Source organism: Vicugna pacos, chromosome 12 (assembly GCF_048564905.1).
Source record: "Vicugna pacos chromosome 12, VicPac4, whole genome shotgun sequence".
NCBI lineage: Eukaryota > Metazoa > Chordata > Mammalia > Artiodactyla > Camelidae > Vicugna > Vicugna pacos.
The window spans coordinates 31,465,813-31,490,885 of NC_132998.1; the positions used below are offsets into that span (position 1 = coordinate 31,465,813).

Consider the following 25,073-nt stretch of genomic DNA (forward strand, 5'->3'; position numbering starts at 1 on the left):
TGACGCAAATGGACTGGAGCTGAAGGACCTAGAAGAGTGAAAGGTACTGAGGAGGAGAAAAGGGAGCAGGTCAGGGTAAGGGAAGGTTCTGAGGCAGGAGGTAGCTTGGAGAATCCCATGAAGTAAAGAGAAGGCCATTGTTTCTCAATTAAGAGCATGGAGAATCCACAAAGAAATAGGGGTAGGATGGGTGGGGGCAGTGGTGTGTTGGGAAATGTTTAATAACCAGCTATTGGAGTAGGGGAGGGGGGTACCTACACACATGTACATTTACATGTTTCTTTAAATTTTTCTGATATAATAGATGTGTAACACAAGTTTTACAAATAATAATATAATACACAATTTTGTGTATTATAAATTCCATGTAGCAAATTGATTCTCACAGGATGCTTTTGTTGAGTTTTGCTAAACTCTTGTATTGGTAGCCAATTTCTGGTTGCATTTCAACTGTGATTTGACAAATGGAACTGCATTCCAGTCCACTAACTCCTTCCCAATATAGTTATTGTCCTGAAATCTCACATGTGACGCACTGTTGAACTGTTAGTCTCACACAAACTATATTCATTAAACTGAATGCTCTTTCAGCTCCTATGCTACGTATGTTGGATTTCACTCACTCATCAGAGATGTGAAGAGCTTCTTTGCTGAATCAAATAATAGTTTCAAACACTGGAAGAACATTTCCTCAATTTTCTATGTGCTTCACAATGTAAATACTCTGTATTATTAACATCTTCTCTATCACTTAGACCAGAGGTCAGCAAACTTTTTCTCTTAAAGGGCCAAAAAGGAAATATTTTTGGTTTTGTGGCCACATCTGATCTCTGTCATATTTTTCATCCTTTGAAAAATATAAAACCTCTTCTTAGCTTTTAGGCTGTACAAAAACAGCCACAGGCCAAATTTTGTCCACTGGCCTTAGTTTGCCAGCCCCTTAGACTGGTGACTCTCAATAGGGAGAAAAAGAGGCAATTTTGTCCAGCAGGGGATATTGGGCAAGACCTGGAGACAGTTGTGATTGTCATCACTTGGAGGGAGCGCTAGTGGCATCTAGTAGGTAGAGACCAGAGATGCTGCTAAACATCCTACAATGTACAGCACATCCCTCTACAACAAAGAATTATCCAGCCCCAAATGTCAATTGTGCTGAAATTAAGAAACACTCTGTTAGACAATCAAAAAAAACAGTAAATGGAGCACAAATTTGTAGATTTTACTCATTTCCATGGTGCAAATATTCTCACTGTGGCCTATTTCAAACTAAGAGCATGATGTCACTGAACAGAGCTGGGAAGAGATGTACAGAGGCAAACCATTAGGATTTCCATCATTCAGATCCAATAGGCATGAATAGCCTATTTTTTTTTTTAGACAGTTGACAAATTTCTTTTACTTTTTTTGTATCCACATGATTGTAAAAAGGCAAACAATGCTAATGGCCACTTTGGTAATAACAAACAGTGGTTAAACCTAAGGAGGATTACATTCTTTGGACGGGCTTTATTCCCAGGATAGCAAACCCCTTGGCCACAACAGCAGCTACTACTTCAGACAACAGCATAAGTCACATGTTCATGAAAGCACAGATAATTGTAAAATGTAGTAAAATAATTAGGATGTGATCAGTTTTAAGTATTTATTACCTTTGCTTTAAAAATGTATTTAATTATAAGCTTATATAATTTAATTTTTAATAGTGGCTACGTTTACAACTAGCTCAAATTACAAAATTGGCTCTTGTGACCCAGAGCAAGCTGACTCAGCACACCATTGGGGGAATGAGGACTTCTTACATATTATCCTTACAATTTAGGAGCTAAGAAGTATTTCTCCATTTTTCAAATGAGGAAACTAAGATTTAGACATTCAATGACTCAACAAAGCAAGAAAGCTGGGCTTTAAACTTAAGTTCATTTTCTCCAAAGCTGATATATTTTTTCTCCTATACTTTGTTCCATTATCAACTCAGGCAAAGTGAGATCAAAATATTTATTCTATAAAATTCTTATCAGTACTGAGTTATTTTAATTAATTGCTGAATGGAATATAAATTAAGGAAGTCATTAACATATTGTTAGTGACCAACTCTGGTATGGTATTCTCTGTAGTAGGAAAGCCATTCTGCCAAAAAAGATGTCCATTCATAGACATTATTTCTTGATTAATGAGTTGGCTTCCTATCTTCTCCACAATCCCTCTCTTTTTTGAAAATTTCTCCCCTCAACCCTAACGAATGAGTTCATCCCAGACCAGGGACTATAAAAGATCCTGAAGCAAATGGGTAAACAGGTAAACTTTGAATGTTGGTGTAGCGGGGGGTGCAACCTAGCCTAGGACTGAGAGGCTTGGGTGATCACCACAGTCAGAGAACAGAGCCAAGGCACTCATGTTCACAGGGTGCTGACCACAGGGGACACTAAAATGCACAAAGGAAGGAAAGGAGGAAAAGCCTGGATAATCAAGCTGGCTTCTTTCCCTATTGGCTCAGGCCTGGTTGTGAGCATAAATCTCTGCCCCCACATTGAATCAATCTATCAGAAAGTGTCTGCAGTGGTCCTTATGCCTTGAATAATGTCTTTTCTCTGGTTAGGCACACAACGCTCAAGAAGCTGTGCTTTCAGAAGAGGTTTCCAAGACTTAGGGCAACATGGTAGGGGTAGTGCTGAAAACACAGGTGTTAAAGACAGGGGCTTGGGTTTAAGTCCTAAATTGTCTTGCCATATAGCCTGAGCAAGTCAATCTCTGGGTCTTAATTTTCTCCCCCCTCCCCCACCCAAATAATATAATAATGGGAAAAGAATACCTACCTCATAGGGCTATTGTGAAGATCAACATGAAGTGTCACATGAAAATGCATGGTATAAAGACATCAAAGGGAAGCATCTGGCAGTCCCCACAGGATGTGAAATCTTCCAGAAGCTAGAAACCCTACAGGGACTCCACCCATCTCTGCATTCAGCTATTCTAGGTGACTCATTGAAGGTCACTGGGTCTACACTGAAGAGATAACTCTCCTATAGATGTTGAAGAATGCAACTGAAGCTTCATCTGAATCTGGATGGCCAATCTTAATGATCAAACTTTTTAAAAAGAAAATATTTACAACCTGTTTTATGGAATATGTAACCCATAAGATAAAACACTACCATATTTTACTTAGGAAGGCGCAAATGAGTTTCTCCACTCATCCTAGATCAAATTCACTTTGCTCTCTGTATCTTCGTTGCCCCTCTCTTTTTTAAAGGAGTCCTTTGTTGTTGTTGTTGTTGTTGTTGTTGTTTTTAATAACATAAGTAATAATGGTCACTGCAGAAAAGATAAAGAAGAAAATAAAACTCATCTATATTCCTATAGTCCCATAGATTCATAGACTATGCTATCAAAACTTTGATGTTTTCTTCCAAACTTTTTAATGAAAAATAGATACATCCAAGTCTTCTCTTTTCATTAAAAAATGGTATCATGAGGTATATACTGCTTTGAATTTGCTTTTCGCATTTAATGCATCATAAATATTTTGATATTACTAAATATTTCATTACATGTATAAAATTTAATGGCAGTGTGCTACTCCAGTTCATAGATACATGCCCTTGTTTAACCAATCCTACTGTTTAACTTTTGAATTGTTTCTAATTTTCCTCCATTATAAATGATTTTACAATGATCATCCCCTTTAGCTAAACCTTTGGCTTATCTATGATTATCTCCTTGGCTAGGTTTTCTAGAGATGGAATTACTGAGTCAGAGTGAACATATATTTACGATTCTACAGTAAACTTAGCAAATTGCTTTCAGAAAGACTGCCAATTTGTATATCCCCAGTAGGATCCAAATGTGTCTATTTCCTGCCTATTTGCCAGCACATGGTGGCCTTAGTCATTCTTTTCTCTAGAGAAGATTTCCTCAGAGGTGCCTCCAGTCCTCACCTACCCTTCCCAGGAGAGAAGCAACATGGGCATTCAAGCAGGGTTTTCTGAACTCTGTGGTATGATCCATTGTGGTTCATGAAATCAATTTAGTTGGTCACGATCAACATTTGTTTCCTTTCAATGAAATAGTGTATGTATGTATATATATATATTTATATATATATTTGTAATAGCATAACAAATATTTCCTTTGCAAGTAGAAAGGTAAGTACTGATTAATGTACTTAAGCACATTAAGTAGCTCTTGTTTCACTTATGTATGTGTGTATTGATGAAACCCAGATTTCAGTATAACACAGTTGTCAGGTCAAAGTTTAGAAAGGTTGAAAAGCACCAATCAGTCAAAAAGATCAATGAATCAGTGCCCATGGACTTAGATTCTCCACATAATTTGGTGGAGAAGGAAACCAAGGGGGGAAAAAAAGGACACACATCCCATTTAGTTTCTCTAGTGGAAAAATGTGATAAAATTCTCATAGGTACACAAAATTAGCTACTAAAATAGTGGAATGTAAGTCATGGTTTTATAGTAGGGGAAAGGTATAAATTTGGGGGCATGACAAGTAATCTGGACCTCTCTTCTGCATGTATTTTAGTCATATTATGTCTATGATTATAGGTCTGGTTCTGCCTCTGTCCAGTTATGTTTGGCACTTAATCGACTCCATCTCTTTAAGCCTCAGTTTCCCTACATGTAAGATGAGGATATTCAACCAGATGAGAGCCAAGGTTCCTTTCACATCTGTGGTTCCGAGGGTCTGATGGAGGGATTAGCTGTGCTGTGCTGAGCCACTGTAGTGTCCTGTGGTCCATTAACGGGGCTGCTTCATGGGCATGGGACCTGTTCAGTCACACAGGGACCTTCACTTAGCAGACTCTATGTTTTATTTAACACTCTGCCATCATTCTTTGGAAAGTCTTAATTTTTTTTAGGAAAAAAAGGTCCTTATATTTTCATTTGCCACTGAGCCCCACAAAGTCTGTAGCTGGTCCAGTCTATGAATTCAGACAACGTGAACTCTTCCTGATAAGAAAGTGGAATTCTTTCCTTTGGCACTGCTGAGAGCTGAAGTGGTGACTCTCAGCCTCGGTGGATAAAGTACAAGCTGCTTAGAGAGTTTATGACATACAGCATTTCAAAAGTCGGCCATGCACTAGAACAACACATAAGAGAAGCTGTTTAGAACTTTTGTTCTGCTCAAGGCTTGTGCTCAATTGTTCCATCCCCAGCTGGAGTGGATTGTCCAAACTGCATTCAATTCATAAGAAATGGTCTTAAAATAGGATGACCCATTTAATGCCATGTGCTGCTATACGGGTTAATTAGATGTGAAATATTCGCAGCAGGTTCTCAATAAAGGAAATAAAAGATACAATAGAAAGATGAAGGTCAGTGTTGGACCTGAGTGTTATATTATGTCCAACTTGCATTTAAAACCCAGAGGTTGCTAAAAAGATTATTAGTGGTAGAACAAAGGATCACATTTGGGAACGAGGTCCACTTTATATTTGGAAAAGCCTCCATCTGTTTGGGAAATTTAGCTGATAGTTCAATGGTAAGCTATCTGTCTTCAATGGAGACAAAGCTACTTGCCATCAGGAAGGTATATTTATAGAGCTTTACAGTGGTGGTGTTTCAGGGGCTAGATGCAGGTCATGACCATGGAATAGAATCACATATGATGAAATCATAATGCTGGTTTTCTTCAAAATGAATCTGAAACAGAGGAGTTAACCAGGTATTTAAATCATCCATCTTTACACATAGAACAAGCATTTATTAAGCATCTGCTACTCAAAGGCTTTGTATACCCTTTGCAGATCCCTAATCAGACACAGTCTACATGAATATTATCTCTCCTCTGTGCCTTCAAAGCATCCCATGCTCACTCCCTCAAAGCACTGTTCATTCTTTATTGCAATGGTTTATGTCTTTAATCTGTCTTCTTCACTAGTCTGTAAACTCCTTGAAGGTTTAAGTACTGAGATTGTTTTCAAACTCTGTATCCCTAGTCCTAGCACAGCACCAAGGCTGCTGTAGGTAACCAATAAATCTCTACAGTTTAAAAGAATGAATGTCACATGATAACATGAAGAACTCCTACAAATCAATAAGAAAAGGATCAACGACACAAAAGAATAATGGGTAAAGCATACAAAAAGATGGACAATAAAAAAGGAAACAGATGAACATTACACATGTAAAAAGACATTCAAACTCACTCATAATAGACATGCCAATTAAAACCATACTGAGATATCATTTTTCACCCAACAGATGGGTAAAGGTAAAAAGTTCACTAACATATCATGTCAGTAAGGGTGAAGAAACAAGCACTTTTGTCTATTGTTGATGGGGTGTAAATAGGTACAACCTCTAAGTAGGACAAATTGCAAATGTGCATAAGTTTTACCTAGCAATTCTACTTCCAGGAATTCATTCTAAAAGATATATGCACAGATGTGTGAAATGATGTTTGAACACAGCTAAATTCCCCTGGTATGCTCCAGAACTGCTGTACAGATTGTTAAAATATTGAAATTATTACTTACTCATTGGTAAACACTGCTGACCTAAGCCTGCTAGGTATCCTACTGCTGCCCTGTCATCCAGCCCCTACCCCCAAATCTCCAGACCTTGCTGCAAACCGGCACCTCGGGAGGTAACGCTCAATACTGCAAGGGCCCCAGGATCACGCTTCAGCACTATGGCTAGCCTTGTTCTGACTGGCCAGCACTTGTGCTGTAAGCGTTGTTAAATATTTGGACATCACTCCTTAGTTCAAGGTTATTCACTGCAGCATAGAATGCAATAGCAAAACTTGGGAAACAACTCAATCAACAACTAACATTTATTAAGAGCTTACCACGTGCCACACATTATTCTAAGTACTTTACATTGATTAACACATTTAATCCTCACAACAACACTAGGAAGGAGGTACTATTGTAATTCCTATTTTACAGATGAGAAAACAGAGGCACAGAGAAGTAAGTTGCCAAACATTACATAGCTAATAATTCTAGTAAGAATTCTACCAAAGTAGTCTGATTCTAAAGCTTCTCCTCTTAAAATCAAATGTCCTTTAGCAGGGATTGGTGAAATCAATTAGGGTACAGCTATAGAATGGAATATTATGCAGCCATAACTAAGATGGGGGAGGCTCTTTATTAGCTCATAATGGAAGGGTATCTGAGCTATATTACTAATTGAAAAGAAAGTACAGGAAAATGTGTGTAGTTGTTAAACACATATGATCACAAATTAGATACACAGGCTATGTCTGGAATTATATATATGAAACTGATAACACAGGTTGCCTGCATCTGAGGAACAAGGTATTGGGAAAATGTTTTCTCTGTGTGCCTTTTGTATATTATGTGCATGTACTGCCTATTTTAAAAATTAAACCGCAAATTAAACTTTTTAATAAATGATGATATGTACACCAAGATTCTGAGGCAGAAATTCAAAAGAGCTTAGAGAGAAACAGAAAAGGTATGCAGCTGGCCAGAGGTGCGGGAGAGTCCATCCTCCTGGTCATCAGGAAGGGCTGAGCCTTTGAGCAGTGTCTTTAAAGATGGGGAAGTTGTGAGGATATTTGGAGAATGGGGTAAGGGCATTACAAGGAGAGAGGCAGAGGTACAGAGACTGGGACAAATTTTAACACAAAATGAAGTGAAGGTCACTAGAAGTCTGGGTGTCCTCTGCAGTTGTGAGCAGACACACAGGAAGCTAAGACCTGGGTGTGGAGGGATCTGGGAGGGGCCGTAAGGGGTTATTGAGGCTGACTGCAGGTTAGGAGTCAGCCATGTGATGCTCATTTTAGAGAAACTGAAAGGAACATAAACTAGAAGTGCCGGAACTTCACCCTGTCCCACATCCAGTGCTGGTAAGGAGTTAAGATGTGGAGCTGTCCTCAAAGGACTGGGCAAGAAACAAAGAACTAATTGAAGGGTTGGGGGAAAATAGGACCAAGGAAAAATAGTTTAAGGAGCTGAGATTGTCATTTCTGAAGCAGGACAATTACTGTCCCCTCCTTGACGACGCATCATTGTCAGTGGGATGGTGACCAGCTGTTCTCTGCAGCCACAAAGGAGACAAAGAGAAAAAGGGCTTCAACTGCCACATGAGCAATTTAAATTAGATTCAGAGAAAAACTTTCCATCAGAAAAAAAGTTAAGTTGTTAAAAGATTCTGAGGGGAGACAGAGTATTGCTATCCTTCCCTCTAAATTAGACCTGATGATGCAGAAATCAACTTGAATTCGAATCAGTCATGTTTTCTGCATCCCAGACTTCATCTTAAGCTATGGGTAATATCAACCTCACAAAGTTGTTACAAAGGTTGAAAGAGATTTTGTGTGTAAAAAAAATTAGAACAGGACCTAACATAAATTCTGAATAAATTATAGCTATTATCCTTTACGGTAAATTCGTGTCTATTAACCATGAAGGTCTTAATTGACTTAGATGGTTACTCGGAATGGTTCCTGAGGCCTCTTTGATTCAAGCAAATATTCTAAATGCTTCATCAATAGTTTTATGTACATAGTTTTATAATGAAATTCTAACTTTTCTTCAATAAATATTAGACCATTCACCTCATCTGCTTTGGTTGTAATGAGTTCTAGTGTCAGCCATGTTTCCTTAAATCACATTTCTAACAACCTCTCCTCTGGAGTAGTGCCCTGGAGAACAGAGTTTTTCAGATATTTTGGACTGTGACCCACAGTAGTAAATAAATTTCATATCACAACACAGTATTCACACACACATTCACAGATACATAACCAAAATGCAGTTTGCAGAGAAGTTCTTAGGCTTTCTATGTGTCATCTATTCTGATATGTTCTATTTTATTTACTCTAATTTAAAAAAACACTGGTCTTAACCCACTAGATTGATTTCATGACCTACCAACGAGTAGCAGGACTCATAGTTTGAAATATTTGTGTAAAGTCTTAGATCTGTGACTACATTGGGCATCACTGGGCAACTTTCTTAACTGCTCTGGGTCTTCTTGCTCATTAGTAAAAAGGAGATTATAGTATCTATGTCTTAGTGTCTCGTGAAGTTTTATTTAGGACACCAAGTACCATGCTTAACATTTATTTAATAGACTGTCCTCAATAAAATGTGATTATGCCATTAAAATGGCTGCCACAAAGCCCCTGCACTAAAGCTGGGCATAGATCCCCAGTCCAGAGCCTTATTCATTGTTATTTGGTAGGTATCTCCCCCAGTTGTGGTCGCTTGGTTTCCCCACTAAGAGCATATGCTCACCAGCAAACCAGAAAAGAACTTAAGAGCAAAGTGAGAGGCAGCAGCAATGCAAGAGACCAAAGCACTCCCCAAAGTATGAGAAATGCACTTAGTATTACAGGCCAGGGAAGAATGAGTGTTCAAGAGCCACAGAGAGAGGTAAATTATGCCTTGCACCCTCCATTTAAAAGGCAGGGTAAGGGGATAGAGTGCATGCTGAGCATGCAGGAGGTCCTGGGTCCTGCCATTTTTAAAAATAAATAATTAATTAAGTAAGCCTAATCTCCACCTCCTACCAAAAGTAAATTTATTTTTTAAAGGCAGGGTAGAACAGAAAATATTTTAGGAAAAAAATTCCAGTTCAAATGGCAAACACACCAAAAAATAACTAAATATTTTGTTTCTTAAAGGAATACATCTAAGGTGTTAAAAAAATTAATGTGGAAGATCTCTTTCTCTAACCAAGACAAATGAAAGAAATACCACCCTTGTTTGAAATAAAATTAGCAGAAAAAAATAGTTGTGAGTTTCATCCATAAACATGCATCCCACAAGCCCCCATTAACCTGGCAGTTATTAATTCCTTGCCTTGGTCCCAAAAGAACTGAATACAAATGGGTTTTCAAATTTGGCTTCTGTCTTGACATTTATCACTTCTAACCACAACCAGGGCAGCAGGAATGGAATGATGCTTTGCCTGTGTTGTCCCTCTGCTCTCCAATCTCCCTCCAAAAAGGCCACCACTCTAAGCAACAGGTAGATCTTATATATTTCCTTTCTTTGTCACACACAAGCCCATCCAGCTGAGATGAAAGCAGAAGCTGCTGGAGGACAGCCCTCTTCAAGGAGATTTTACAGGTACCCTGAGAGCAGAGAAAGAAGTGTGCCTTCTGGATGAGATTAAGACATTTAGAGACCCAGACTGAGAGGAATATGGTGCCAAGACTACCAGCCTCTGAACATAATTCAAAACAGAAATAATACTAACCCATAACATCAGTAAAAAGAAATCCAATTAAATTAAGATTTTTTTTACTTTTGATTAATTTTTTTAACTTTTTTTTGAGTTATAGTCATTTTACAATGTTGTGTCAAATTCTAGTGTAGAGCACAATTTTTCAGTTATACACGAACATACATATATTCATTGTCACTTTTTTTTTGCTGTGAGCAACCACAAGATCTTGTATATATTTTCCTGTGCTATACAGATAATCTTGTTTATCTATTCTGCATATGCCTGTCAGTATCTACAAATTTTGAAATCCCAGTCTGCCCCTTCCCACCCCCCACCCCCTTGGCAACCACGTTTGTATTCTATGTCTATGAGTCTGTTTCTGTTTTGTATTTATGTTTTTTTTTAGATTCCACATATGAGTGATATTATATGGTATTAATTATTTTTATAATTATTTTTATTTTTATTAATTATTTTTATAATATCAGTTCTTTTCAGAGTTTCTGTCTGTGTGTATATTTGTGTGTGTGTGTGTGCCCGTGTGAATACATGCACGTTCCCCTGCATTGCTAGTGCCCCAGTGACTGTTACTCTGCCTATGGGTTCTTCTAGCACTTAGTGCTTGAGAGAGAAGAATCCTTCCAAGACTGGAAAGTGGGAGAAGATTAGTGAGAACTCATTCCCCACTCTGCCTAGGGTAGTGTGGGGAGGACTTCTGAGGGAATAGTTTCAAGGGTTCTCTAGAAAGTTTGGGCTCTGAGTCCAGCAGTTCCAAATCTTGCCAAAGATTCAGGTGCCCTGAATGTGGCACAGAAGCAACCGAGCTGCAGGGCCCCTGCAGGCTGGGACAGAGGGCAGCCCAATGGCAAAGCTTTGACTATGTGTGAGCTCTTAACACAATACCAGGGCAGAGTTCCAGTATTGACCAAAATTTAATTTCTTGGCAGCTTGGCAAAATGGAAAATAGAACTATTTTTCACACACTTGAGTTTCTGGCCTGAGATTTAAACCTGCTCATTCTGGATTCGATATCTTGGTGATATTTCTGTAGGAGTGGTTGAAGTCTTTCTCCCTGGACCGTGCAGCCTGTAGCTTTTAAGAGTATTGCTTTTAACATGTCTGGCAAATTTCTACCCTGGTCCAGCCCTACCAATCAGACTCTACTCCTTGGATATAAGCCCCTCAGGGTGGTGTCTTACAAGCAGGACAGGGACAACAGGTAAAGATGAGCTGAATATCTATACAATCTTTGGAGTTTCATGTTTCAGAAATAAATTCATACTCCGACTATAATGATTCATCATCAACCATTATACTGGCAGAATATAGGACAAGGTGACACTTTGGGGAGACATATCTCACTGCAGAATGATAAATTACTTTAGACTTAGGATGTTGTCAGCCCATCCCCCTCTTTCCTGTCTCCAGACAAAGGAAGGGAGTGTGTCTGTATCAGATTTGGGAATCAGGTACCGTTGATGAAGCTGAAAAGAGTGAATGCTTTGTTATTTCAATAAAGCCCATTTTCAAAGCATCATCCTTTCCTGCAACTGTATTTATCCAAGAGAATCAGATTACCATCAGAACAAGGCCCAGCATTATTTCATAAAGAAAGTTAGATCATTACTCACTGAGTTTTAATTGCTGAGTTTAATTTCATCGATGCCACCTCCTTTCATTTTCTTCTCCTGAAGAAAATCCCTGGAATTTTCTCCCATTCTTGCTGATTTTGTTATTCCATATCTATAGTACTGAACACCTGGTTTGTTAATATTTTTTCCTAATTGATTAAAAAATTAAGATTTCAATACCAGTCTCTGTGAATCACTTTGGTAGTATCATCTCTGTGAATCTATTGCCAATGATTAAATACAACTAATTGTGGGCTTTTCCATTAATGGATAGTTTGTTAAAGCATTGCTGTTTAGCATAACACTAAACCAGCTCTTTGCAAATGTGGGCTTTCCTGGGATTAATTGCTGAGTGAACTGTACTGAAAAACAAAGCTACTATCTATGTGATAAAATGAGAAAATGTGACTATAGCAACAACATATAAACTCTAAAATTATAATCATACCTGGAGTTTATCTTCTTCCTCCTGAAAAGTGAAAGAAAGTAAGATGGAGAAGGGAATATTAAAAATCAAACAGATACTCGGCAATAGCAGAAAAAAAGAGCCTGTGACTATCAATCAGACCAGTGAGGGTGTGAAGAGGGTTCAGATTTCTTGGTTTCTCCAAAAACAGAAGACATCATACTCAGGTACAAAATAATATTAGAAGAATATATTACAATGTAATATTACATTGTAGCCTCAGGTACAATGTACTCTAATTCCAAATCAGTAATCTCTGTGCATAATGTGATGAGGAAAAAGTGTACTTCTAAGCACAAGCCGTTCCCACTTCACCCTAATTCATTCAATCTTTCATTAGATGCATATTTACTGAGACCCTGCTCTGTGCCAGTGACTGGGTGTACAACAGTGCACAAGACTGATGCATTTCCTACCTTCATGAAGCATATTATGTAGGAAACTCCAAATATACTTCACATAAACAAAACAAATCATTTGAGCATCTCAATAGATGAAGAAAAAGCATCTGACAAAATTCAACACTCATTTTTGATTAAAAAAGAAAGAAAGAAACTCTCAACAAAGTGGGCATAGAGGGAATGTTCCCTAACACAGTAAAGGCCATACAGACAAACCTACAGCTAACATAATACTCAACAGTGAACATGAGCAATACAAGGATGCCCCCTCTTGCCACTTTTATTCAACATAGTATTCCTAACCAGAGCAATTAGGCAGGAAAAAGAAATAAAAGGCATCCAAATAGGATAGGAAGAAATAAAACTGTCATTATGTGCAGATGACAAGATATTATATACAGAAAACCCTAAAAACTCCATCAGGAAATTGTTAGAACTAATAAATAAATTCAGGAAAGTTGCAGGATACAAAATTAATACATAAAAATCTGTTATGTTTCTATACACTAATAATGAACTATCAGAAAGAGAAATTAAGAAAACAATCCATTTACAATTGCATCAAGAAGAATAAAATACCTAGGAAAAAATTTAACAAAGGAGGTGAGAGACCTGTATATTTAAAGCTACAAGACATTAATGAAAGACATTGAAGAAGAAACAAATAAATGCAAAGATATTCCACGCTCATAGATTAGAAGATTAATAATGTTTTAAAATGTATATCTACCCAAAACAATACACAAATCCAATGAAATCCCTATCAAAAGTTCCAACGGCATTTTTCACAGAAATAGAACAAACAGTCCTAAAATTTGTATGAAATCATAAAACACCAAAGCAACCTTGGGAAAGAAGAATGAAGCTGGAGGTTTTATACTCCCTGATTTCATACCAAATTACAAGGCTATAGTAATTAAAACAGGAAAAAAAAAAAACCCAGCATGGTGTCAGCATTAAAAACAGACACATAGATCAATTAAACAGAATAGAGAGCCCAGAAATAAAACCATGCTTATATGGTCAAATAATATATAACAAAGGAGCCAAGAATACACAATGGAGAAAGGACAATCTCTTCAATAAATGGTATTGGGAAAATTAGACAGCTATATGCAAAAGAATGAAAGTGGACTACTATCTTAAGCCACACACAAAAATTAACTCAAAATGGATTAAAGACTTAAACGTAAAATCTGAAACTTAAAAACTGCCAGAAGAAAATATAGGTAGTAAGCTCCACAACATATGTCTTAGAAATGATTTTTTGAATCTGACAAGAAAAGCAAAAGCAACAAAAACAAAAATAAATGAGTGACTGTATCAAACTAAAAATCCTCTGCACAGAAAAGGAAACCATCAACCTACTGAATGGGAGAAAATATTTGCAAATCGTATATCTGATAAGGGGATAATATTTAAAATACATAAAAAACTCACACAACTCAACAGCAAAAATACAAACAATTTGACTAAAAAATGGATAGAAGATCTGAATAGACATTTTTCCAAAGAAGACATACAGATGACCAACAGGTACGTGAAAAGATGCTCTACATCATACTCATGAGGGAAATGTGAATCAAAACCACAATGAGATATTACCTCACACTTGTTAGAATAGCTATTATCAAAAGACTGGAAATAACAAGTGTTGGCAAGAATGTGGAGAAAAGGGAACTCTTGCTCACTGTTGGTGGGAATGTAAATGGGTGCAACCACTATGGAAAATAGTATGGAGGTTCCTCAAAAAAACTAAAAATAGAACTACCAAATGAGCCAGCAATTCCACTCCTGGGTATATATCTAAAGAAAATAAAAATACTAATTCAGAAAGATATATGAACCCCAATGTTCATTGTGGCATTTTTCATAACAGCCAAGATATGAAAGCCACCTAAGGTTTCATCAATGGATAAATGGATAAAGAAGATGTGGTATATACTTACAATGGAATATTATTCAGCCATAAACAGATGGAAATTTTGCCATTTGCAAAAACACTGGATGGACCTTGAGGGTATTATGCTAAGTGAAACAAGTCAGACAGAGAAAGACAGACAGTATAGGTTATCGCTTTTACGTGGAATCTAAAAATAAAAAAACTAGTGAATATAACAAAAAAGAAACAGACTCACAGATATAGAGAACATCCTAGTGGTTACCAAAAAGGAGAAGGAAGGAGGGGAGGGGCATGACAGGGGTAGGGTATTAGGAGGTACAAACTACTATGTATAAAATAAATAAGCCACAAGGACACATTGCACAGCACAGGGCATATAGTCAGTATTTTATAGTAACTTTCAGTGCAGTATACTCTTTACAAATTTTTATGTTGTACACTTGAAACTAATATAATATGTACAAATAAAATATATGCCAATAAAAATTAAAATAAATAAATAAAAATATACCTGGGGGGAGGCATAAGTTCAGACACAGAGAACATACTGGTAGTTGCCAGAGGTGGAAGGTGGGGAGCAGGAGAAACAGTAGAATTTTTCTTTTTGCTTCATTTTGAGTTTAAATGAATTGAATTTAAAAATAAATAAAAGGATTTCCTCAAGAAAGGTTGACTCAAACACAGCAGTATAACTGGTGTTTCATGAGCTAAGAAAGCAAGATGAGGAAATTTCACAAAAAAACACACACCATGCGGCAGAGGAAATAACTCCAGCAGCCTTAATAAAGCTCAAATATTTTTTCATCTCCTTCTAAGCCTAGAAGCTGATGTCTACTTTTATACCTTTTCTTTTCCTTTTTGGATTGACAAGAACAGCAAGGTAAAAGAAATGGTTTCTTTAATAAATTGTTTGTACTTCACAAAGCCTAGATTAGATAGAAAAATACTTATATAGTCAATTCTTCTCCCACAGTTAATTGTTGCTTCCATTCTGTATATATAAATGTTCAGCAGGGAAAAAACAGGTGCGATTCAAATGTAGTCTCTCATTACACAACCAAAGTGATGCCAATTAGTGTTATGCCTCAGTGAGACTAGGAATCAATAATTTAAGTTACCAGAAATCCTTTTGATGAAATAGTTACACAGAGGCAGAGTCAGGCAAAATCTTGAATCCAACACATGCATTCCTATCCCCATTATTATCTTTTAGAGAGAAAAAAAAATGACAATGTATATAAAGCATCTAGCACTACCTGGCATATAGTAAGTGTTTAATAGTCACTACTTGTGATTAAAGCAGGTGAAATATACAACAAATAATTCCACCTATAAATACCCAGTCTCTGAGGTGAGCTGACCTTGGTTTCCATGGAAAACAAATGAACATTTTTAAAACCTCAAAATTTAAGTTAATTTTACACTGTTTCCCTTGGTCCTCTCTAAGATTATCAGCAATGTTCCATCACCCCTGGTTGTTGAGTCCTCTTGTCTAATTATAAACTAAATTCTGGTTTGTTAGCAAGAAAGATTTTTCTCAGACTCTGTTCTGTAAACAATACCAGAGAAATCACAGATGCTTTGAAAACTGGGAAGGCTCTCACAATCTGCAGTTTTTTTCATCTTAAAGATCTCACAAATGATTGGCTTTAAAAGTCATATATTTGCTATCAACAATCACAGCACCTAAGTTTTCCTCTTCAATAGCATACAACCCACAATCTTGTGATTATTGATTTCTATGTCTGCCTCACCCACAGTAAACTCCATGGGGGCTGGCAGAATATCTCATTCCCCACTGGGCTGTTTTGAGCCCAGTGGCAGGCACATAGCAGGTGCTCAGTAAATATTTGATGAATCAATGAATGAATGAATCAATTAATGAAAAGCTCCATGAAGGCAAAGGCCACATTTAATGCATTGTGTTATCTTTAACACATGTAATGCTTGTGACAACACTTGTCATAGTGAATGAACGAGTGAATATCATTTAGCTGAGTCTTTGAGATACAAAGACTTTTTAAAATATTAACAATTTAAACATAATTTTTAAGCTTATGCCACAAAATACTAACTTTCTAAAATACCAGAGTCTATCTTTAGAGAACTTTCAAAGTCTTGGCCAGCATTTAAGAGTTTAGACTTCTTTGTGACTATGTTCACCAAAATTCTCAAACAAATCTTACGACGTTCTGGTATGGAGGATGGTGTTACACACTGTCTCAGTGGTAAGAGAAGCTTGGATGGAGAGGGTGAATGGACTCCCCTAAGATCAGACTGAGTTTAGCAAAGCCTACAGCTGGAGCCTGGGTTGCGTTCTTCACAGAACTCAGGAGTATATGAAAGACATAAAAGAGGGCTGCCAGGGCTTCATTCACTATGAAAATCTAGAAGACTCTTGGGAAATAACTCTTCCAAAATTGGGTTCAAGGACAAAAAGCCAATGGAGAGCTGAGGGGTGATTCACAGTATTTCCATTTCTGAACTGTTTACTTTCACAAGCAATCTCCTTGTCACGCAGGATACCAGCTCACACAGAAACTCAGCCCTTTCCTAGATTTCCACACACATCAGTACATAAAACCCAAGCTCACAGAGCCTTTCTTCCAGTGGCAGACTTGATAAAAGTTTAGAGTCCAGACTTCTGTCAAGTAATTTGATACTCCTCCCTCTCTCCCTCTTTGTAGGGAAAAAAAAAATCCACATACCTCCCTTTACCTATGCAGAGAAGCATCCAAACTCCTTTTATTTCTACCTTCGTTTCCTAGTCTTTGCCCTGCTTGTATTTTCATACCCAAATGACTCATAAAGGTATTTCCCTACACAAAGCACTTCCCTCCTTAAGAAGAATTTTGTACCAACTGTTAAAGAATGATTTTTGCCACTTGAGCTGAGATGCCTAGTTGTTTCCCAGTATTCATTCTCCCTTTCTGTGCTTAGAATGAGATCTCTTGGGTTTGGGTGGTCTGCATGACATTCAGAATGAAGACTAACTTTCTCAACCTCCCTTGCTGCCAGATGTAGCCATAGATATGAGCAGAAATGATGGGGCAGCTCACTAGTCATGTTCTTACAAGGAAGAAGCATGCCCTCCACTTTCTTTGTACCTCCTTCCTATTGAATGAAATGTGGACATGATGGTGACAGTTGAAGTGGCCATCTTGGAGGCCAAAAGAGGAGGCTGTGTGTTGAGAACAACAGAGAAACAAGACAAAAGGGGTCCAGGTCCCTGACACTGTGAAGCTACTGCTTCAGTCCTGAACTGCTTATATTCAGACTACAAATGAGAGAGAAACAGACTTTTCCCTTGTTTAAGCTACTTTTATTTTGGTTCTCTGTGACAACCACTAAAACTACATCCTGCCTAATACTCCTCTTTACACAGATACTGGCAAACATCAGCAACATCAATAAACACTGCGACAGGCATTCTAATCAGATTATCTAGTAAAGTAAGACCTGTTCATTTCCTTTGTATTGCTTTTTTGTTTTCCTTTTGCATGTAGAATCACTCTTATCAAGTTGACAGATCTCCATTATTTTGGGTTATAAATAAAAATCTTAGTATTTTATACGTGATGGGATTTTTTCCAACCATTTCCAATGAGTGCTTCTGAATATAACTTTAGTTTACATTTAAATTAAATTAAAATTTTCTATTTAAGTTATATTAAGCTTACACGTTTTCTTTCAGCTATTTTCTTTTATAAGTGTTTTTAGTATGAAGTCTCCAACCGTACAGAAAAACAGAGTATCTTTTTATAAACCCCAAATCAGCAACCAACCAAATTCAAGAAATTTTAAGATTTTTGTCATGTTTGGTTCATTTTCTTATTTGAAAGAAATGAAACCTCCCATATAGTAGAAGGCCCTGAAAACCCCCAATCCCAATCTCCTACTTTTGTCTCTAAAGGTCACCACTATAATGAGCTTTGTGTGTTATCTACTCTTACACTATCTTTACATTTTTATTATATATTGAATCACAAACCATATATAGTACTCTTGTGTGTTTTCTAACTTGAAATAAATTTTATGCATAATGTTATGCAAATTGCTTTTCTAGGCAACATTATGCTCTAATTCATTTGTTTTAATTCTATTTTATAATTATTTTGCAATGTCTTGATTCTCCCATAGACAGACACGAAGGTTGTTTTCAATTTTTCACTATTTCAATCAGTGCTGCAATGAGCATTCTCACATCTAACTCCAGGCACAAAGGTTCAAATGTTTTCTAGGATATGTGTCCAGAAATGAAATTACAATGTTGTAGTGTTTCAGCTTTAACAGACTGAAGAATTGCACTACAAACTCGCTCCACCAATTCATACTCTTATTCCCCTATACCTTCACTCGCATACGATATGGTCAGGTTTTTCACTTTTTGCCAATATGATGGGTATGCTATAGTAACACATTTTATTTTTGCATTTCTTTGATTACCGGTTAGGTTTATTTGCCATTCAGTTTTCCTGTTCTGTCATTTGCCCCTTTATATCCTTTGTTCATTTTAGTATTGGGTTATCTGGGTTTTTTCTGATTTGTTGCTATTCTTTACATATTTGGGATCTTAGACCTTTCTGGTTATATGCATGGTAAATATCTTTTTTCCAGTCAATGGATTATCTTTTAATTTTGATACACAGAATTTAAACATCTTAAAGTCACTTCTTTTTCTGTATGAATTGTGCTTTTGTCTTCTGATTAAGAAATCCTTTCCTGTCTGAAATAATAAAACTATTCTTCAATATTTTATTCCACTAATTTTAAAGTTTTGCTTTTCAAATACAGGTCCATGAAAAAGTAAGTATAAATTTAAATTTAAGTGTTCTAATTCTGGGAATATCAAGTTTTTTGGCTTTTATGACATTTGAGGGGTTGGTGAAACAAAAATAAATGTGATCACATTTTGAAAAAAGTTGAAATGACATCCAAAAGTATCCAGAAAAATATCAGCAGTAGCTGAAAGAATTCTCTCATGTGTACTTTTTTCCTTTTTTGTCACTTTTAAAGTACTTTCAGGATGTTTTCATCCATTTTCCATGAAGCATATGATCATGTGTTTACACACCACTCCAGATCTGTTCATCCTCGCAGACCCTCCAGCTCTGGCCACTTGCCTTTCTTCCCAGGCTGGCACTGTCCCAGAGATGGCTCCCATCCCAGCTGCTGCCACCATCACCTCCTATCTGAGCATCTCCAATTTTCTCAGCCTCCCCAGGGATGAGGGCTGAGCTGAGGTATGGACTCCCCTGTGCCAGCTGTACAGGAGCTGCAACAAATCTAGTGGGCAGTCCAAACCTGGCTGAACTCCACGGAGACTCTGGTTTTCCCAGTCAGTGTTTTCCCAAAAGGGCTTGAGTAATAAATAGGCAAGTGAGGGAGACTCAAGGCCTTGGAAGCACATTTTCACCAATAAGCCAGAAGATGGAAAGAAGCCTGCAGATAAATGTCATGTCCTTCTTCTTCCTCAGTAGAGAAGCTTGTTCTGAGAAGCAATGCCATTCATTTCATTTCATTACAGCAGGAGGAGGTTCTGTGTTGCGGGGTAGGGCAAGACCTCAGGGTTTCAGCTGAGGACTGTTAGGGAAAATGATGAGTTATGGAATCGGAGAAGTCTGAGATGTTTTGTAAGTATTTGCTTTAAAGGGCCTAGACTTCATGAATCAGATCTGGGTTGAAGACACTGATTTTTGAGTGTTTGTTTGACACTATTTATTAGCCATCCAACAATCATTCCTCCCATCTTCCTTGCTAACAGAACTGCAATTTTATTCATGGAGTGATGTACTTGGTTCAGAGGGTGAATAAAAATTAGTTAAGTCAGCAATGGTAACCCCATTTTTCTTTGTCACTGGTGTGATACACGACTCATTTCTAAGGCAAGTGAAGTCCACTGAGGAGCTTCTAGGAAAGATTTCTCCTCTCTAATAAAACAGAGAGCGACATGCGAAGAAAGCACTCTTCTGCCTTCAAAACCCCCTTTCTTCCCACTTTAAATGTGCTGTATGTGACCCTGAGGTTTGGAGTTTCGGGGGCCATTCAGAAACTGGCAAGATGGCTCTGCCAGAGCCACAACTAAAAGGTGTAAAGAGCCTTGGTACCTGATGACATCCCTGGGCCCTGAACACACTTATCTCCAGACTCCTTGTCCTGTGATGGCCTTAAAATCATTGTTGTTAGGCCATTACTGGGTTCTGTAATGTTTGCAGCCAAAATCTCCCTAAATAATACAGATATCACCTGCACATCCTGGTAACTAAAAAGGCCTTAGCTAGAAGTCTGAAAAACATCCATGTTAAAAGAACAGAGGAGAGAGGAAACTACCAAGGGGTGTGAGAAAGACTAGCCCAAGAGATGTCAATAATCCCATACAACAAAAGGTAACAGCTGTCATAATCTAGCAGTACCACAAGGAAATAGATTAAAAGAAATGCAACCGAAAACTGTCAATCTGGCTTTTTTATTGCAAATCTGTTCAAATATTTGGCCAAAGATAAGGCAGAAAACAGGAGCCATAGTTTTTATCTAAATAAAGGATTTTTCCAATTCTAAGAACTTCTTTCTTTTTTTTTTTTAAATCACATTATCCCAATCAAGAATTTGTTTGGAGTCATTCATTGATAGATAAAGTAAACAGCTTCAAAATTCCATGCTTAAGAGTTTCCTGTGGGTTTGGGTCATGAAATTCTCTTGGCCCTGCAGAAATTATCGCTTGTCTGCATGAGGCTAGGCTGATGAATAATTCTGACAACACCACGCAACAAATCAGAGAACTGGCCAACTTCAAATTTCTCTCCTCGCTACTGTTTTTGCCAAGTTTTTAATTGTGAATGGACATGATAAGGTTATCCCTCTCCCTTCATTTAGAATAAATATTTGTAGACTCACTGATATTACCCTATCCATACAATCCACTTATTCTTTTCTAGTGCTATTGGTGATTTAAGGGGATACTACTCTGCAGGACCATAGCATAAAAGATGAGGTCAGGGAGTACTCCATGGGAGATAATAATGCAATTTTAGAAATGTTCAAGGTAAACTAATTTAGCACTACGAACAGAAAAGGTCATGGGAAAGAGCTCTGAAGTCAAACGGAAATGGTATTAAATTTTGGTCCCACCACTCAGAAACTGTGAGAAATTTAGCAAGTTGCTTATACTTTCCAAATCTCAGTTTTCTCTCTGCCAGATGGGGATAATAATATCAACACCAATTAGTCCTCTGGTTTTGAGGACTATATCAGGACTGCAAAGAACTAGCACAGAGCCTGGCTTCTAAGTACATTTTTGATAAATAACTAAAAGTTATAAATCAGTACATTTGTAGATTGCTTTTAATATTGGAAAAGGTTATTAAGGCTAAATATCTGTTAACTATGTCGCAAAAATATTCTCCCAAGCAGTCATACATTTCTTAACTTTGTATAGAGTGTCTTTCTTTGGGTAAAAAACTGTATAGCACAGAGAACTATATTCAATAGCTTGTAATAACCTATAATAAAAAAGAATATGAAAAAAGGATATAAATATATATGTCTATGTGTAACTAAATCACTATACTGTACACCACAAACTAACACAACATTGTAAATCAAGTACATTTCAATAAAAAAAAAATCTCCATTTTTCTGCAGTCAAGCCTGTCCATTTTTTCTCTTCATGGCTCCTATGTTTGTTTTGCTTAGAAAACTTGTTTGTATTTTCAGTAATTAAATACGTTGTCATGTATTTTTCCCTAATAATTTCTCTGTTAAATATATCCCATTAATCTGAGATTTAGTGTTAAATCATGATCTAACTTTTCATTCTTTTCCAAAGCAATATTCAATAATCTCTTTGCCAATACTTTATTGAAATGATCATTTTACCACAGATCAAATTCTATAAATATATGTCTCTGTATCTAAATGTTGTTTTGTTTTGTTGATCACATTATCTATTTCCACATAAGTATCACATTATTTTAATTAATATTGCCTTATAGTATTTTTGATATGTGGTGAGGCAAGATACTCATTATTTTTCTTTCTTAAAATATTTTTTATTCTGGCCTAATTTTTTCAACCAGAAGAACTTTAGAATCAGTTTATTAGTTTTCCATTTAAAAATGTCCAGCTGTAATTGACACAACACTGTAAACTGACTATACTTCAATAAAGAAAGAATGAAAGATTAATCAAATTAATTGAAAATTTTTTAAATTAAAAAGTCCAGCTGTAATTGTTATTGGGATTGAATTAAACTGATACTTTTATGAAATTCAGTCTTCCCATCTAGTTCTAGTTATTCACTTTCTTTTGTGTCCTTTAAGAGAGCTTTCTGCACATTTTTTGTTAGATTTACTCATATATACTTTATAGCTTTTATTGCTTTGTATAAATCTTATTAGCTTTTTTAAATACATATTTTATAGATTTATTGTTAAGATAAACAGGAGTTTTATATTTTCTAATTGGTCATCACTCACATACAAGAAAGCTATAATTTCTAGCTTTTTGTTTGATTATTTATGTGACATTCTGAATTTTCAAATTGATTTTACCAGTTTTTCCATTGTTTTCCTTAGATTTTTAAAAATAGTACATCAGCTTTTGCCAAAAATGACAATTTTATCTCTTTCACTCAAATATTTATACTTTCTTTTTTTTCCCTCATTACATTGTGTTTTTAAGTCCTCCAGCACAATGTTGAAATGTAGCAGTGATAACAGGCTTCCTTGGTTTTTTTCTGACTTTGGTAAGAATTTTTCTGACCTATCACCACTGCATACTATGATTTTTTTTCTAACTCTAGTTTTGCTAAGAAATTCTTATCAGGAACAGGCACTAACTTTCATCAAATGCTAATCCAGGATCTATCTACTTTTATCTGTTAATAAATAGATTTCCGAATGTTGAAGCATCCTTGTATTCCTGGGATAAAACCTACTTTGTTGTGATATTCAATTTTTTCTACATTGCTAGATTTAATATGCTGATGTTTCATTTATGATTTTTTTCATCCAATTATAAATGGGGTGGGCATAAATTTTGCTTTCTGTGTGCGCTTTCTGTGCTCTCTCAGCTCCAAGCCCACTCTTCTATCCTCTGATACGTTACGCTAGGGCTGGAACCCTGCAAACCACATTTCTGCTTTGCCAGCTGGCTTCTTCCTAGTCTCTGACTAACAAAGGAGACTGCAAGGCTAGAAAAGGAAGAAGGGACTTGCTCCTTCCTGATGGCTTGCTGTCTTCTTCCTGTCTGCTTCTTTTTCCTGTGTGTGGTATCCTGGCAACACTTCTTCACCCAGCCAGCAGCAGATCCTTCCCATAGCAACAGATGAATACTGTCTGTGGTTTTTCCAACACTCTCAGTACCAGCCTCCATGTGCTCCATACCCCTTCACCTCCCCATCACTCAGAGACACCAGCACAGGTGGGGGCAACAGCTTCTCTTCAGAGATCTGAGTTTCAGTTCATGGGACCCTCCTCCATACTTCTATTATCTTAATACATTCAACTTCTTTCCTTTATTCCTTCACATCCTAGTATGTAAACTGTTTTCTGCAGCTGCTCAATTCCAATACTTTAGACTTCTCTATCTTTTCGGTTACCTGGGTAACAACTTTTTATCTAGTTACCAATTATTTCCATTATTTTACCATTTTTCAGTAACTAGCAAGATTTCTGTCTCCTGACTGGACCTTCACTGGTCCACTATGCTTGTCTGGCTTTGGTAGCAGGGTCTGGTAAGCCTCTCAGAATAAGTTAGAAAGTTTTTCATCTGTTCCTTGAAGTTCAATAAAACTCTCCTACAGGTACTTCTGGGCCTGGTGCCTTCTAATAGGTATATATTGAAATTAATTCTCAATTTCTTCTATGAATATAGGTCTATTTGATTTTTCTATATCTGCTTGAGTCAATTTTGGTAATCTACATTTTCCAAGAAAATCATCCATTTCAACTTTATTTTCAAATTTGTTCCTATTAAGCTGTTCATAGTATTCTCTTAAAATTTTACTTCACTCATTCTAATTTGCCTGATTATAGAATTTTAGATACAAAATTAAATCCTTTCAGGCCTCTGAAAATTTGGTCTGCTGCCTTCTGTCATTCTGCTTATAAGAAGTCTCTGACTGCAAGAATATACAATGGAATAAAGACAGTCTCTTCAGCAAATGGTGTTGGGAAAACTGGACAGCAGCATGTAAAACAATGAAGCTAGAACACACCCTTACACCATATACAAAAATCAACTCAAAATGGATTAAAGACTTAAACATAAGACAAGATACAATAAACCTCCTAGAGGAAAACATAGGCAAAACATTATCTGACATACATTTCAAAAATTTTCTCCTAGAAGAAATAAAAGCAAGAATAAACAAATGGGACCTAATGAAACTTACAAGCTTCTGCAGAGCAAAGGAAACCAGAAATAAAACAAGAAGTAAACCTACGGAATGGGAGAAAATTTTTGCAAGTGAAACCGACAAAGGCTTGACTTCCAGAATATATAAGCAGCTC

General features: G+C 36.7%; 1 protein-coding gene across 4 annotated transcripts in view; it reads right to left on the minus strand.

Annotated features, from left to right (window-relative positions):
* NR1H4 (nuclear receptor subfamily 1 group H member 4) overlaps positions 1-25,073 on the minus strand; it is a 102,224-nt gene that overhangs the window by 65,575 nt on the left and 11,576 nt on the right. For 2 of the 4 annotated variants that reach the window (XM_072973179.1, XM_072973174.1), the window contains exon 1: positions 2,814-2,869. The exons of the other annotated variants lie outside the window; for them this stretch is intronic. The gene's annotated coding sequence lies outside the window, so the exon portion shown is untranslated. Of the gene's footprint in view, positions 1-2,813; positions 2,870-25,073 lie in introns of those variants that run through there. 4 annotated transcript variants of the gene reach the window in all.